At 44.0% G+C, this 16,698-nt stretch overlaps 1 protein-coding gene and 1 non-coding gene across 2 annotated transcripts in view; one reads left to right on the top strand and one right to left on the bottom strand.

Annotated features, from left to right (window-relative positions):
• SETD3 (SET domain containing 3, actin N3(tau)-histidine methyltransferase) overlaps nucleotides 1-16,698 on the top strand; it is an 85,382-nt gene that overhangs the window by 28,597 nt on the left and 40,087 nt on the right. The window lies entirely within an intron of this gene.
• On the bottom strand, nucleotides 8,732-8,838 carry LOC119619221 (U6 spliceosomal RNA). Its single transcript, XR_005235640.1, has one exon. It is a non-coding gene; the product is annotated as a U6 spliceosomal RNA (small nuclear RNA).

The raw sequence follows: 16,698 nt of genomic DNA, 5'->3' as shown, positions 1-16,698 counted from the left end.
TTGCTCCTTTTAGTAGGTCACCTCGTCAGTGCATTGTCACTCAGGGAGAGAGAGAGGATTATTACATCAGTTCCCAGTTCATAGTCCATTACTGTGACCTGCTCTCAGTTTTTTCTATTTCTGGCATTGAGGCTGTTAACCTTTTCCAAGGTCATGGGGACCCTCTCCCCAGAGAAATGGACATGTGTACTGTATCACAAACATTTGTAGATCATTTGGTGGGGTGCTCTGATTTCAAGAAACTCATTTTCAATTTTTATCTGTGATTTCCCATTTAAAATAATTTTCTTGGGGGCCTGTACCGAGCTCTGCATCTGAACTGAAACCTATTTTTTTTTCCCCCCAATCTACCTGCTGGCTTGGAGGTCTACAGGCCATGGCTCGCAGCCCCTGTCTCTGGGTACTTTGAGAGTGACAACAAGCACGATTCAGTTCTGTGCATCCCCGGTGGTGATCCTGGTGATCCTGATTTTTGGGAAAGGAGCATGGAGAAGTAATAATAGTCCATTCAATCTTACAGCTTGCTTCAGGCTTTTAGGGTTTTTAATTCCAAAAGCACCAGTACTAACTTCTAGTATTTATACATTTTTTCACGTAGATTTCTCTGTATTGCATTTTTTATTTACTGTTTTTCTCTCTTTGGTGGTGGTGGCCTAAAAACTAGAAAAATAATTTCCTGTGCTGTGTCCTCCCAGCAGATTTCCTTGATCCAGGACCTTTTAGTGTGGGCACTTCATTCAGATCACCTTCTGTCTTTAACTTGCTTTTATAGTTTATTTAAAACAAAGTCTTGGGCCAGGCACAGTGGCTTATGCCTGTAATCCCAGCACTCTGGGAGGCCGAGGTGGGCAGATCATGAGGTCAAGAGTTTGAGACCAGCCTGGCCAACATGGTGAAACCTCATCTCTACTAAGAATACAAAAATTGGCCGGGCGTGGTGGCAGGTGACTGTAATCCCAGTTACATGTGAGGCTGAGGCAGGAGAATTGCTGAACCCAAGAGGCAGAGAGAGGTTGCAGTGAGCACAGATCGTGCCACTGCACTCCAGCCTGGGCGACAGAGCAAGACTCCGTTTTGGGAAAAACAAACAAACAAAAAAAAGAAGTCTTTCTGGGCCCCTGGTCTTCCTCATTTGTGTGGTAGGGGCTTGAGCTTTAGGAATTTTGAGGAGTCCTTCCAGTTTTTACATTGTAAAATGTAAAACACCTGTATGAACACCTGAAAGCTACATACAGTATATGTCAAATATCTTCTTGACATCTCCTTCATGAGATGTTTGACACACACTGTATGTATCCTTCAGGTGTTCGACAGATGATAGTGTGTAACCAGAACCCTCAAGTTCCAGGAATTTTGAGAGCATTCCTTGTATTAAGATATAGCACCTGGGCAGGTGCGGTGGCTCACTCCTGTTATCCCAGCACTTTGGGAGTCTGAGGTGGGAGGATGGCTTGAGCTCAGGAGTTCGAGATCAGTCTGGGCAACATGGCAAAATCCCGTCTCTACTAAAAATACAAAAACTAGGTAGGCATGGTGGTGCACGCCTATAGTTCCAGCTACTTGGGAGGCTGAGGCAGGAGAATCGCTTGGACACAGGAAGTTGAGGCTGCAGTGAGCCGTGATCACACCACTGTACTTCAGCCTGGGTGGCAGAGCGAGACCCTGTCTCAAAAAAAGAAAAAAAGAAAAAAGATACAGCACCTGCTGGTGAAACATCATACTGCAGCTTGATGGCTGAGGAATGTCTACACCCAAACTCCAGAAGCTAAGTTTAGAAATTGTGGCTGAGCCAAAGGCTAGAAGAGGCTTGTATGAAATGGAGCTAAAATTTTTGTCTGTTTGTGAAACAGAGGCCAGGGAAGAAGAGAGGACTCATGGTGAAAGGCTGAACTTGGCATTTAAAACTGTTGCAACTTTAACCCTATAAAAATACTAGCAGATCAGAACATACCAAAGTTCAGCTCTAAGTTTAGACTTTATATGGAAATGGATGACCAGTTTGTGATAGAAATAAATGGTAAAGTAGGGTTTGGCTTAAACCCTATTTTGAAGTACTATAATTGTGTGAAAGCAAAGTATATCCTATCAGATTTTACTTACCTTAACATAGTTGAATGATTAGCTCAGATGTTTTTCATCTATGCTAATGAAAAAGAAATTAATAGACCCTGTGAATGAACTGTTTAATTGATAATCAGTACCATGTAATGGACCCGGCGCTATGACATAGGGTGCCACCTTGTCTGAAGATTAGCTTATCTTAGAGACATGTACATTTTTCTATGTTGTTGAGATTGAATGTATTGCTTTTTAAGTAAATACAAGCATACAGGATTTAACAGAATAGAAGCATATCTATTAAATTGATTACTACTATTTTTCAGTTGATCTCATCACTTAAGTGATTTGTCACACCTTACTTGGATTTCTTCTTTTGTGTTGATCCAACCATTTGAGAGGTGCAGGGGAAGGTATGGAGATGGAGCAATTCATATGTGTATCAACTGCCATGAATTTTGTTTCAAGGCAAGCATCATTGCAGCAGCCTCCCCGTTTTCCTGCCTTATGCTTCAGGATGGAGTAAGGCAATTTCAAGTTGGCCATCTTCCTCGAATAGGCAACTCTTACCTAGCCAGGGCTGAGTGGCAGAAGAGACAACCAGCCATGTTCACAACTTACTGTTGCTGCAGCCTGCCTCTGAAAACAGGGCCCGCCAAGAGGCAGAGGAAGATGTCACTTTTGGTTCTTGGCATCCTGTGGCAGTTGTGGCTAAATACAAACATTTCCCGCTGTTCTACTTGTCTCTGACAGAGCTACACAAGAATAGCACAAGATGTGAATTTCCAGAGATGTATTTAGCCTATGTTTTCATAAAGCTCTCATCTACATTTAGAAATCTGATAATACATGAGGCCTTCAGGAATGTGTACCAAATTAGAGTGAAAACCTCTGGGCATCAGCTGAAAGATCCCAAGGCCCTGAAATTCACGGAAAGGGTTTAGACACTCAGTAGCATACACTGTCTATAGCTATGTGTCCTTTAGCACTGTAAGGGAAAATGCACATACGCTTTATATAACTTTGACTCCTCTGGTGGCAGAGGTTGTGTACAGGAGTGTCCCAGTTTATGCACAGATTATATTCCAAATTGTCGCTCTGACTTGGCATGGGGTTCCTCTCCCTATTCAGTTTCTTCCATTCTGTTGGTTCCTCTTAAGTGTGAGGTATCACACCAGGGATGGGGACTAGTATTTCTGGGGATATGAAGTTTGTTTGTTTTTTAACTTTTTATTTTGAAATAATTCTAGACTTACCAAACAGTTGCAAAATTTGTGCACAGTTCTTCTATATACACTTCACCTAGCTTCACTTAAAGTTAACATCTTACACAACCTTCAGTTTAATGATCTAAACCAGGAAGTCAACCTTGGTACAGTACTATTAACTAATCTGCAGACCTTGTTTGAATTTCATCAGTTGTCCTGGCGCTAATGCCCTTTTTTCCTTTCCAGAATCCCATATTGCATTTAGTTGTCGAATCTTCTCAAATCACTTCCAGCCTGGGATAGTTCCTTGGTCTCTCTTTGTCTTTCATGACCCTGACACTTTAGAAGAGTACTGCTGGCCTGGCTGGTTACTTTGTAGAGGTCCCTCAACATGCATTTGCCGGATATTTTATCATGTGTAGACTGAAATTATGCATTTTGGGCAAGAATACCATGGAAGTAAAGTGTGTCCTCCTTAGGGAATACATGAATCAATATGTCTTTTTGGTTTTTCCATCAGAAGTTACTATTTTTCTATTATAATTAGTGAATAGCTTATAGAAAGATACTTTGAGACTATGCAAATATCCTGTTTCTCACCATCCTTTCATCCACTGGTTTTTGTATCTATCATGATTTTTGTCTGTAATAGTTACTACTGTAGTGTTTGCCAAGCAGTGATTTTCTGTCTCTGTTATTTCTTCTACATGTAATCATTGGAATTTTACTAAAAGGAAGAACTGTACCTTCTTCCACATTTATTATTCAGCCGTTCATATCAGTATGGACTCATGGATATTTATTTTATTTGATAGACTATGTAATCCATTACTGTATATTTGATACAAAAATTGTTTTAGGTGGCTGTTCGTGTAAAGATACCTGATTTCCTCATCACTTATAATTTGAGAATATGTGTCTTGTGCAGTTTTTGCCATAAAGTTAAATGCATGGAGGTACTTAATAAAAAATTGCTGAAATTGATGCATAACACAGCAGATCATTTATAAAGGTCACTTGGCCTCACAATTCAAAGAGTGGCTGTGGCCGCTGTTTCCTGCTTGCCATTTTCCTGACCTCAGTTTCACTTAAATGTTTCCTAGAAGCAAACGTGTTCCATATGTGACATTTTTTGTTCTCAGCCAACTTCATGATAACATTGCATCTGCTAACTGAGGGGTATGAGCTACAGATTGAGGAGGGACGGAATAGAGTCAAAGATGATGGTGGGGGCGGGAGGCGGCCAGTTTCATAGGCTGGAGGTGTTGGGGTTGATGAGCTGTAAATCTAGATTTAATCGTTGCATTCTGTGGTCATGGGAACTGGGTAGATAATTTGGAGCACAGAAGGGAAAGAATGATGTCTGTTTTCAGGTTGTTCGTCTGGATTGGCTAGAGGACTTTTCCAGGGGGGTAGGTAGCATTCTTCACAGTGTGCCCCGGAACTGTTCTGTTGGAGTGGCTCTTCTCCACGTCGTAGGAAACCTGTGGCTGCAGATGGAAGACACTGCGTGACAAGGGGGCTGAAGCTGTACTGAGAGCTGCAGACGACGCTTCTGCTGCTGCCACTGTAATGAGGACAGTGGATTCAGTAAGAATGACTCTCCCTGGTGCAGTGTCACCTCTCTTCTCAGGCTTTGATCCTTACCATTACCGGGTGAGGGAGTTTGAGTCCTCATTTCTCAAATGGGGAATGGGAGAAGTTGAGCAGGCTGCCAGAGGCTTGTGGTACCTGCATCCTGGAACTGGACTCCGAGCAGGTCTGTTAGACCCAAAGCCTGTGCTCCTAGCCACAGGGGCTCACCAAACCACTGTCTTAGTCTTTAAGGTGGTACCTGGTCTTAATTTTGGGACAAAGAAATAGTCTAGTTTTAAGGGCAGAGCAATCTTGTTTAAAATCTCCTCTCTCGCGCTGGTGTTTCACAGAGAGCTGGGCGTCGCCCTGCTGGCCGAGAACTCTGGGCCTGTCAGTCCAGCCTGTGAGCTTGCTGGCAGTCTCTTCCAGCTTCCTAAAGGAGATCGTTCCAGCTCTTTCGTTTCACTCTGTGTTGGGATTGAAAGATACTCATTCTTAGAGGAACTAATAAGCCTATTTGCTTTTTCCCCCCAAGCTATGAGGAAGCTGGTTGTGCTCTATTTTTTCTTTTATTGTTATCCTTACCGGTTCAATTTATTTAATGATACAAAGACTGAAAAAACTAGGACTTAGGACAGACATCAGTCCAGACTTGCCTGTTCTCTGGAGAGTTGCTGGTGCCTTTATAAAGTTTGCTGGAGCCACTGGCTCTCTTGGTGAAATTCGCTGACCTGTGACCTTGCCTGTTTCTGATAGCTGACCTTGAGATTAACTTGGGTTCAGTGTGTAGGCACTGCCTTCATTGTGTGCTATTTAACGTTTCCAATTTTGTAAATTACTCATTCTAAACATGTATCTCATTTTCATCATTTCCATAAATGAAAACTGTAGCTATGTTATTCAAAAAAATCTGTGCTTTTAACTATGTTCTTGTTTTGTAAATGTTATAGATCACATGGAGACTTCGCCTTCTGTGAATTTAGTGTTCTTCATTTTTTCTGTTTTGTCCAGCTTTAGTTCCAGTGGCTTTTGGGGGACTGAAGAAATGAAATGGGCCGGGCACAGTGGCTCACTCCTGTAATCCAAGCACTTTGGGAGGCTGAGGTGGGTGGATCACCTGAGGTCGGGAGTTTGAGACCAGCCTGGCCAGCATGGTGAAACCCCATCTCTACTAAAAAATACAAAATTAGCTGGGCGTGGTGGCATGCACCTGTAGTCCCAGCTACTTGGGAGGCTGAGACGTGAGAATCGCTTGAACACGAGAGGCAGAGGTTGCAGTGAGCCGAGATTGCACCACTGCACTCCAGCCTAGGCGACAGAGTGAGACTCTGTCTCAAAAAAAAAAAAAAAAAAAAAGAGAAAGAAATGAAATGCTTTTTCTCTGTCCTTGGGGTTCTTCCTGGAATCTTCTCGGTGGTGTGTGTCCCTGCCTTGGAACCTGGGGCAGGGTGCCCCTAGAGTACACTGATGTGCCCACCTGAGGCGGGTGTGAGTTCCCAGGTCAGACCCCAGCATCTCCATCCTGCCCTGGGGACTGGCAACGCTTCTACTCTGTCTTCCTCACTGACCCATCTCACTGGAAGCCCTCCTGTTAAACCATGGCCTTCCTCCTCTTCTTCCTCTCTTTACCTCACTGCGGTCCTTGGCCCCTTTAGGAAAACTGTTGCTTTTGTCAATCAGTTTGGGAGCTGATGTCCAGCAAAGTGATGCACGTTGTCCCCAGCCTCCCACCTTACCTGTGACACAGGTGTTTGCGTGGGAGTAGAGGCACCCATAGGGACATGGAAAACAGACTTAAAGGGCAAACAGTTACCATGGAGTCCCAAGTGATGTAACTTGGGGCTGGCATCCTAACCAAGGAGGGTTAGGCAATGCCCGCTATGGGCCGAGCACTGTAAGACTCTTCTTTCTTTCTGTTCTTATATAAGGAGTTGTCTGGAACTGTACCTTCCTAGAATAATCTGAGACAGAATTAACCAAATTAGAAGAAACTGCCAATACCAGGTCTAGGCTGTCATTGGTAGTTTAATTTGTATACCGAGAAGTCAGCATAGAGGCCAGAAATACAGGGCGCACTCCTAAGACGGTGTTCCTTTGTGCCTCTAAATGCCAGTGGTGGGCTGAGGGTCCTGACAGAGGCTCCCGTTACCCTCACCATCCCTCCAGAGCTGGGCATTGTCCCTGTTTTATTAGCGAGGAAGCAGGTATAGGAACAGGAAAGCTCTCCAGAGCCACTGATAAGCCCAGACAAGGCGGAAGCTCAGACCTGTCTGACCCTAGACACAGTTTTTCCTCCATCTCCTCTGTCTCCACTGGTCTGTCCCGTTCTGTGATTCCTTCTCTCCCCAATTCCAGTCCCAACTTTGCTTGTCCTGGGTCTTCGCTACAAGTCTGATCAATAACAGCTTTGTGAAAATCCCTAGAAGTTTAAAAACAAATTTCAAAAAATTCCTTTTTGAAACCTGCTTTAAAACAAAAGAAAACCTAAGATTCTTCCCTGAGTAGATTCTCTATCCTCTGGGACAGGATTTTTAGACCTTGTGTTTGTTTTGTTTTTCATCTGTATGATAGAAGAGAGAACCTGCTAATGTTTCTGAGGTGACCCTAAGTACCCTTAGGAGAACACTTCCACATTACACACGTTTATAATCACTCACATTTGTTGATATTGGTGTACCCACACTCTGGTGTCCCTGAAGAACTGTGCTGTTTTTGCAATTTCTTCTGCTCTAAATGGTTTAGACTGCAGCCATCCTGTGGCCACCCTTTGTAGCTATAATCTACTCTCAAGGAAGAAAACGGAGGTGAGAAAAGCACAAAAAAGAGGAAGGGGGTAGAGGAACCTCCAGGACACCAGTTATTATTAATATATAACTTTGAGTCTGGGACCTCTCAGCAACCCAGTGTGGAAGCACAGTTGTGACTTTTCACCCCTGCTGCATTTTAACGTCAAGTGAATAGTAGAGTGGCTTAACTTTCGTTGAACTTGAGTGAATTGATAGTGAGTTGGTGAAATGATTGTCTTAACAGAAACGCTGTTGCTGATGGTCTTTGTAGACAGAGAGTGAGGGCATAGCATATTCTGTTGTCATTCGTTTATAAGGTGCCATTGATTAGACCAAGTTCAGGTCCAGTCTTCTTGATTTCTTCAAATTTGAGAGCCTGAGTATTGGTGAGGCTTGGCTGCTGCTATTCATTTGGCATATTTGCCAAGGAGGATTAGATAACTTTCTGCATTTGCATTGCATATTACCTCTACCTGGAATTGATATGGCCTGAACAATTTTTGAATATTTTTTGCTTCATTTGAGTCCTTATGGGCTTACAGTCTACTTCAGGTGGACCGTATCTTTTACCATCATGGCCTTTTAAAAAATACATTTTTTCAATATGGTTAAAAACATTTTCTTTAATTGACAAACGATAATTGTACATATTCATGACATAATCAAGATTTCTTTTTTTCTTGAGACAAAGTCTAGCACTATTACCCAGGCTCAGTCTCAGCTCACTGCAGCCTCCACCTTCCAGGCTCAAGCTATCTTCCGACCTCAGAGTGCACCACCATATCCAGCTGATTTTTAATTTTTTTTGTAGAGCTGAGTTTTCACCGTGTTGCTCAGGCTGGTCTCAAATTCGTGAGCTGAAGTGATCTGCCCACCTCAGCCTCCCAATGTGCAGGGGTTACAGGTGTGAACTACTGCACCTGGCCCATTGGTGATGTTTTCATACATATAATGTATAAGATCAGATCAGACGGATAATTAGCGTACCCATCATCTCAAACGTTTTTCATTTCTTTGTGTTGGGAATGTTCAATATCATCCTTGCTATCTGAAACTATAAAATGTGTTATTGTTCACTATGGCCATCCTACGGTGCCATAGGACAAAAATATGGAACTCTTGACTAGTTTGTGTGTCATCCTTGCGCAGGTGCCATGCTCATCTTCCCAGTATTATTCCAATTTTAGTATATGTGCTGCCTAAGTGAGCACGGAAATTCGTTTTAGCTGTGAGTTTGTGCTGGGCAGATTATCCAATAAAAGTGCCCTTGTAATCTAATAGTTCTGAAATAGCCTTGTGAATGGCAGATCCCCTGACTGCCCTGTCTGTTCTTCACCCAGCCTGCCAGCTTTGCCTTTTCCACTGATGTGTTTGTGGGATGCAGTGGACCCCAGAAGAACAGGACCTCAGATTTCAAGCTTGTGACCCACTAGCTCAGCCTGACCAGGTTAAATTGGTATCTTAGGTTCCCCGTAGAAAGGGTCTGTGAATGTCTGCCAACCAGGCTGCGTGGGAGTAAAGAAGGTGATGTCTGTGACAGGCCCAGCACTCAGGGACTGAGTCCTGCACCGATGCAGGAGCTGTGTACTCAGGAGTTATGGCCCCACTCGAGATGTGATTTTGCAAGGCAGCCCTTTCCAGTGCAAAGAGACTGTAGTTAGAAAGCCATTCCTTACACTGAGGCAAAATAGGCCTCCCTGTAACCTTCATCTTACAGTTTTGTTTCTGTTTTTAGAGCAAGAAAGTCAATCTCATCTTCTGCAGCATGAGAGTTCTTTTTACTCACCAGTGAAGCATTCATAACCTCTGTCAGGCACCTGCTTGGAATTACAGGTTTACAAAATTAATCAGAATAAATCCTGTCTTCCAAAGCTTACATTCTAATCATATATAATTCAGTAAAAAGTGATGTCAGGACACAGATTAAAAACAAAGTCATGGGGCCAGGCACAGTTTCTCACTCCTGTAATCCCAGTACTTTGGGCAGCCGAGGTGGGCGGATCACTTGAGGTCAAGAGTTCGAGACCAGCCTGGCCAACATGGTGAAACCCCATCTCTCCTAAAAATACAAAAATCACCCAGGCATGGTGGCATGCACCTATAATCCCAGCTACTCAGGAGGCTGAGGCAGGAGAATTGCTTGAACCCGGGAGGTGGAGGTTTGAGTTGAGATCGTGCCATTGCACTCCAGCCTGGGCAACAGAGTGATACTCTGTCTCAAAAGAAAAAAAAAAAATTATGGGAGTTCAGAGAAGGAAGATTGCTTTCATGGAGAAATTTGAGGAGGATGTTTTATTTTTGTTTTTAAATGGGAAAAGTGGCATTTGGAGAAAATGTTCATGATATAAAAACCCACATTTTCTTAGAGCCTTATAAAATGTGTTCACGTCCAGCTTCACAGCTCGCCCTCATAATAACCTTGTAATATACGTCTGTAACTCTCCCTGTCAGAAGATAAGAAAGTAAGGCTCAAAGGGGCATCTTGGCCAAGGCAATTGGGGTCTGTGTCACAACATCAGTGCCCCTGTCTGCATCAGGGTGTGTGGTTGGTGGGCGTTCTTTGGGCCGCTGTTCCAGTGTCTTAGAGATGCGCCTGGGTGTTCGCTCCCCTCTTACCTGGCAGTCAGAACCTGTTAGCACGAACGTTTGACTCTTGAACAGCACGGGGGGCAGTGATGCTGACCCCACCCCATGCAGTCGAAACCCATATAACTTCTAACTCCCCAGAAACTTAACTACTAGTAACTACTGTTGACCAGATACCTTACCAATAACGCAAACAGTTGATTAACACATATGTTGTCTGCTAAATGTATTACATAGTGTATTCTTACAGTAAAGTAAGCTGGAGAAAAGAAAACATTATTAAGAAAATCATAAGGGAGAGAAAATATATTTCCTATTCATTAGTGGGAGTGGGTTATCATCAAAGTCTTCATCTTTGTCATTGTCACATTGAGGAAGAGGAGGAGAAAGGGTGGGTCTTGCTGTCTCAGGAGTGGCAGATCTCAAAGAAAATCTATTTATAAGTGGACTCACTCAGACATACCCACGTGGTTCAAGGGTCACCTGTATATTCCTTCATTTGTCTGTCTTCCCAACTTGAATGTAAACCCACTGAGGACAAGGACTTTGCTTCATTCTCATCTAGAATGTGCCTAACACAGAGATGGTGCTCTGTAATTGTCTGTTGGATGAGTAAAGCACTCAGTAGCCAAAACAACAGACAACTAACATTTGATAAAACTCAGCCAGAAACTGTGTGTATGTCATTTCATTCTTTTAATAACCCAATGCGAAGGTATGATTACTGTTATTTTACTGAGGAACTGAGGCTCCCTGAAGCTTCACAGCCAGGAAGTGGCTAGGCTGGGGCTAATTGAGATCTGATGCAGAGCTGGTGTGCTCAGCCAGTGTGCTGCGTCCTCCATGGCTGCTTCATAGTCAGAACTCATGCCGTGGGCGTCTGCGCACCAGAGGTCATGAGTTGTGGTCTGGAGAGATTGGGACTGTTTAAAATGCCTGGGGGCTTTCTTACCATGATTTCTCTCACTTTAGGTTCGTTTTCCTTAGCCACGACTCCGTCACCCAGTCCTGGCCCCTCTTCTTTCTTCCAAAGGGTCCCTGTGCTCTTGACCTCCTCAGTGTGGCTCCACCGAGGGGCTCTTTTTGAAATATGAATAGTAATCCATGTTTCTCCACTGACTTTTCCTTACACCGAGAACAAACTTAGAGGGCTGGGCTGCCCCCATGGCCCTGCCTCTGCTGCGGCCTCATCAGGGGCCGCTTCCTCCTTCACTGCGGTCCACTCCCTCTGGCGGTGATCAGGGCCCAGGACTCGCCAGCTTCTCCTCCTCAGGACTTCGCTGTGGACCCCCTTCCTGCCTGCTGCAGGCTTCTCTGGGTTCTTCTAGCTTCGGCATAGAGTGTCTTCTGATTGTGAAGACCCCTTGACGCCTATGCTAGCGTGCTGTTTTGTCCCCTTGCAGATATGTGACTGCCTATGACTGCTTTTGTGTTTGTCATCTTCCCTGGAGTTTGAGCTTTATGAGCGGGGCCTTTCTCTGCTGGCCCCACCGTGGCACTGCTGCCTAGCCTAGTGCCTGTCACACAGGAGGGCTCAAGCAGGGCTGGTTGAATGGGGAACCAATTGCCTTGTCCTCCACGTGTAAGTCACATGTGGCCAGGCTCTCTGAGGGCAGTGAGCCCTCTGTGCACACAGAAACACCTGATTAGGTCTTGTGGTTCAGTGGTAAGTGCTATAAGGAGATTTAAAAGGAGTGAGGTCCAGCCCATCTGCCACACCCTACGCTGGGTCCCCACTGGGCTGGGGCCTCACAGACAGACAGCTTTTCCCAGTTTGTACAAAGGTCCCTGTTGGACACTTTTGTCCCTCTCTGATGGGTTTACCCCTGCTGGGATGAATGCTAAATCTGTGAGGACCTCAGAGCGGTAGCTTAAGTGAGGGTTGCTGAGGGTGTGACCGCATACTGTTGCTCTGCTCACAGGCCTCATTGGCCCTGAGCATCGGTGTTCCTGTCCTTTCTTTCTCTGTCTTGCGAGAGGTGAAATTCACAGTGAGGGAGGAATTTATCAGATCCTCAGCTTTTATTAGATTTAATCGAGCAGCTCTCCAGATAACTTGTTTATGTTTTCTTGGGCTATTGTATTTTTCTCTCTCTCTTTAAGTGCTTTCTGTATTCTCCAAAAGATGGAGTGATGTGAAATATACTCCCACAACACTGTCAAAGCCCTGTTTGTTCTTTTCTTTCTCACCCAGTGTTCCCTACAAGGCCTCTTCCCCCCACATTCCGAGAGCGCTCTTCAGGTACACCCTGTGCCATCTTTCTGCACCTTCTTACTGGCTCTGTTTTTAAACACACAAGCTCCCATTGCCACATTCCACCCCTGAGTCCTCCAGCCAGGGCTCTCTGACCGCAGCAAGACTTAGATTCACTCTCTGAGCTGTTCCAGTGAATTACCCTCCCCTGTGCATTGTGTAGACACTGGAGTCTGTGTATATGTGTATATTGCTCCTGACCCTCCCCCCTAGTGACTCTACTGGAAATTACTGGGTATTTCCACTTTTCCACTTCCTACCTGTAGTGAAATGTGATTATCAACAGCCTGAGCCTGAATTATATTTTTGGAGAGCTGCTACTTTTTTTTTTTTTTTTGAGACGGAGTCTCACTCTGTCACCCAGGCTTGAGTGCAGTGGTGCAATCTCGGCTCACTGCAACCTTTGCCTCCCAGGTTCAGGCGATTCTCCTGCCTCAGCCTTTTGAGTAGCTAGGACTACAAGGCGCCCGCCACCACGCCCGGCTAATATTTTGTATTTTTAGTAGAGATGGGGTTTCACCATGTTAGCCATGATGGTCTCGATCTCCTGACCTCGTGATCTACCTGCCTCAGCCTCCCAAAGTGCTGGGATTACAGGTATGAGCCACCACGCCCGGCCAGAGCTGCTACTTTTAGGCCCACCTGTGTTGCTTAGTGCCCGAGCTTGGTTACGTGTTAATGATTTGAGTAATTTTGTCATTTTGCAAATCGAATTTATTCTTTCAGTTTAAAAGAAAAAGTGAGTTCTAAAAATTAGTAATAGAAAACGTAGCATGGAAACTGTTTATTTTTATTTACATTCAGTCTCAGGAAAAAATAATAACATTCATATTCTTTTAAAAGAAAGAAGTCAAATTACTACTTATTGAAAATATTTTCTGCTGGGCTTGGTGGTTCACGCCTGTAATCTCAGCACTTTGGGAGGTCAGGGTTGGGGGATCACTTTAGCCCAGGAGTTCAAGACCAGCCTGGATAACATGGTGAAACCCCAACATGGCAAAACCCTGTCTCTAAAAAAAATACAAAAAGATTGCCTGATCATGATGACGTGTGCCTGTAGAGCTACTTAGGACGCTGAGGTGAGAGGATGGTTTGAGCCCAGTAGGTGATGGTTGCAGTGAGCCAAGATTGTGCCACCATACTCTAGCTTGGGTGACAAAGCCAGACCCTGTCTCAAAAAACAATATTTATACATATAAATATATATATATTTATATGTATAAAAATATAAACACATAAGTATATATTTTTGTATATACTTACATATTTATATATGTATATATTTATATAAAAATATAAAAAGATGTTTATATTTTAATACATAAATGTGTTTTATATATTTTTATATATATATATTTCAGAATATATATAAAATGAGTTTTACTGAACGCTTCTCCTGTGGTTCAGTCGTAGGTGCTATAAGGAGATATAAAATCAACATGAGGTCCTTGCCTTCTAGAAGTTTACCATTGGAAATAGAAGGAAAACAGGAATGTTGACAAGCAAAAATGGTAAACTGAGGCAGTGCTCTGCTGTCTGATCTCTGTGAAGCTTGGGGCTGTCAGGGGATACCTGAGTGGGGCTTGAAAGGCAAAGTTGTCTGGTTAGGGGAAATAGGTCAGCAGAAGTCTGGAGTTGGGGGTGAGAAGGTTGTATGGAAGAGCTTGAGAAGAGCAGCCTTTGCCTCTCAGAGGGCACAGCCTTGGAGCTGAGAAGCCTGTTGTGGATTTCCAGCAGGAGCCGCTCCCATGAATCTGACGCTGGAATCTCCCAGGGATGCCTGTAGCTCCTGTGGCTCTGGCCAAAGTTGGGATGAAGTGGCTGCTGCTTTAGCAGTTCTCTTCATGTGACACCTGCTGAAGCCTCTTAGATGCCCTGAGCCTCAGTTTCCATATTTACAATCTACCCTCTCTGACAGACTTGCGAATGTAGCTGAGCTATAATGAATATAAATGTGTTTTTAAAATACAGTCATTCTTCTAATGTAATTAACCTGAAGCTGGTGTGAACACTTTCCTATGATGTTGGAAAGCAAAGTCTCTGTGTTGGATATAAAAGGCAAGAAGATGAAACAGAAAGGTCTGCTCATGGTGAGAGGGAGAGGACTAGGACCTGAAGAGCCTCCAGCAAGCCTTGCCAGGTAGTTGGGATCTTATCCTGCAGGGGACACATGGTCAAACTGGCACTGGTTTGGTTGCTTGCTCAGTGACAACCCCAGCAGCAGGGAGGTGGACGGTTTGGAGGCCATAAGACTACTTAGCCTGGTGAATCCGAGAAGTACCTACAGGTAGAATTGACAGGATCTGGTGACAAATGGGATGTGAAGAGTTTGGGAGATAAGGATGATCTTGAAGATTCTGGAATAAATTGGTTTTACGTTTACCTTGCTGATAACATGACATTACTAACCTTTCTCTGTTTTGAAGCTTTATGGTCTAGAAAAGAAATCTTCAATGCTAAATTCCTACCTTATTCTCACTTGTCTAAACCGGAGACACACCACAGGTAATCTACTATGCTTTGCATCCGAGCTTTCAGTTCAGACAGGTTTAGTTTATTCTTTGGAATATATATTTGAAACCTTTTGTATGCAAAAGTCAAGCCTGGAGCAAATTTTTATTGTTAAATTATAAGCTTGTAAAAGTGAAGGTTTTAATGGAAGTGCTCACCCAACCTTAACCGTAGTGACACACACATAGTAGCATGTCTGAACGAAAAGCTGTCAGAAAGAGCAGATTTCAATTTAAATATATCAGTGATTTCAAGACCAGCTCTAATGAGTTTCAGAACCTTTGTGTCAGTCTCATGTTTTTTTCCTTAAATGCTCTGAAGTCATTTAAAATTAATAAGCCAGTTTTTATTTGATAGAGTTTACAACAGAAATGCTAGCATAGGCTTTGAAGTCCTTGTTCTCGTGTGGTCTTTAAAGTGAATTAGTGGCTGTGGTTTCTGGAACCAGAAGGAGGTTGGCTTCTCATTAATGGGCAAGTAGACTGACCTGAGGGACTGCTGGTGTCCAGTTAAGTGGCATCTAAATGCAGACACTGCATCAAGTGAATGTAGGTATGTAGTGACAAAGGCAGAATTTCAGTTAATGTAGATGTGAAATGGAGTTTCTTTGAGTTACTGAAGTGTTGAGCCAAGTTACATTGAGGCTTTTGGAATATAGTAATTCCAAAACTGAAAGAGATTTATTGAGACGAGTCAGTCTTTCTCTGTGTCTCTCTCTCTCTCACACACACACACACACACACACACACACACACACACACATACACACATACAGGCACGCACATCGTATCACACAGTCACACACAAGTCTCACTGATCTAGTGCCTTTTCTTTTTTGGCAGTTACCTGTTATCAAGCACCACTGATGTGCGAAGAACATTGTTAGGTGCTGGGATTGCAGAGAGGCACTGGTGTGGTTTCCGTTTGCAAGGAGCGTTCAGTCTAGTGGAAAACCAAATGCAGTACATAATGTAATTGCATTGAGGGGTTGGGGGAGTAGCCCAGAGGCAGGGAAAACAGCAGAAAGAGTGGGAGTCGGGAAGACTTCGCAGAGGTGGGACTGGTCGCTGACCCCTGAATAGGACGTAGGAGTTTGCCCAGTGGAGGGCAGAGGGCACAGCGTGGCCGCACAGTGGGACTGGAGTGTGGTGTGGCCACACAGTGGGACTGGAGTGTGGTGTGCACAGGGAGGTGGCAAGGTAGACATGCTGGAAGGGAGGGAACAGAACTCTCGAGGTAACACTTTACTCAGTGCCAAGATCCGCATTAACACAGTTCCACTGAATCCTCTGCAGGCCTGCGAGGTCTGGGTGCTTCTGTTCTCATTTGACAGTGAGGAAATTGAGGCCTATTTGCTGGCCTGTCTGTTTCAGGACGTCAGTTTATACCTAGTTGGTGATAATCCCCGGACTTAATCTGGTATCTGACTGAACTATCTTCTCTATCCAGTGTACTGTGCAGACTTCATATTGTAACCATGGGAGCTGGTCATTCATTCCATAAACATTTATTGAGACCTTCTGCTCATCTCCTGCAGATTTACATTTCAACACAAGCTGTGGAGATGTTTTAAGCAGTGGAGGGAGGTGCTCAGGAATCTTGCTAAAATGGAAGGACTTAAACCAGTGTTGGCACATAGTAAGAACCCAGGGAACACTTACTGGATAAAAAGTACAACTGTGTGGGGCCATGAGTAGTAGTGACTGTGTTGTTTGCAAGG

The sequence above is a fragment of the Chlorocebus sabaeus genome, chromosome 24, assembly GCF_047675955.1.
Source record: "Chlorocebus sabaeus isolate Y175 chromosome 24, mChlSab1.0.hap1, whole genome shotgun sequence".
NCBI lineage: Eukaryota > Metazoa > Chordata > Mammalia > Primates > Cercopithecidae > Chlorocebus > Chlorocebus sabaeus.
This window is presented reverse-complemented; position numbering and strand designations above follow the sequence as displayed.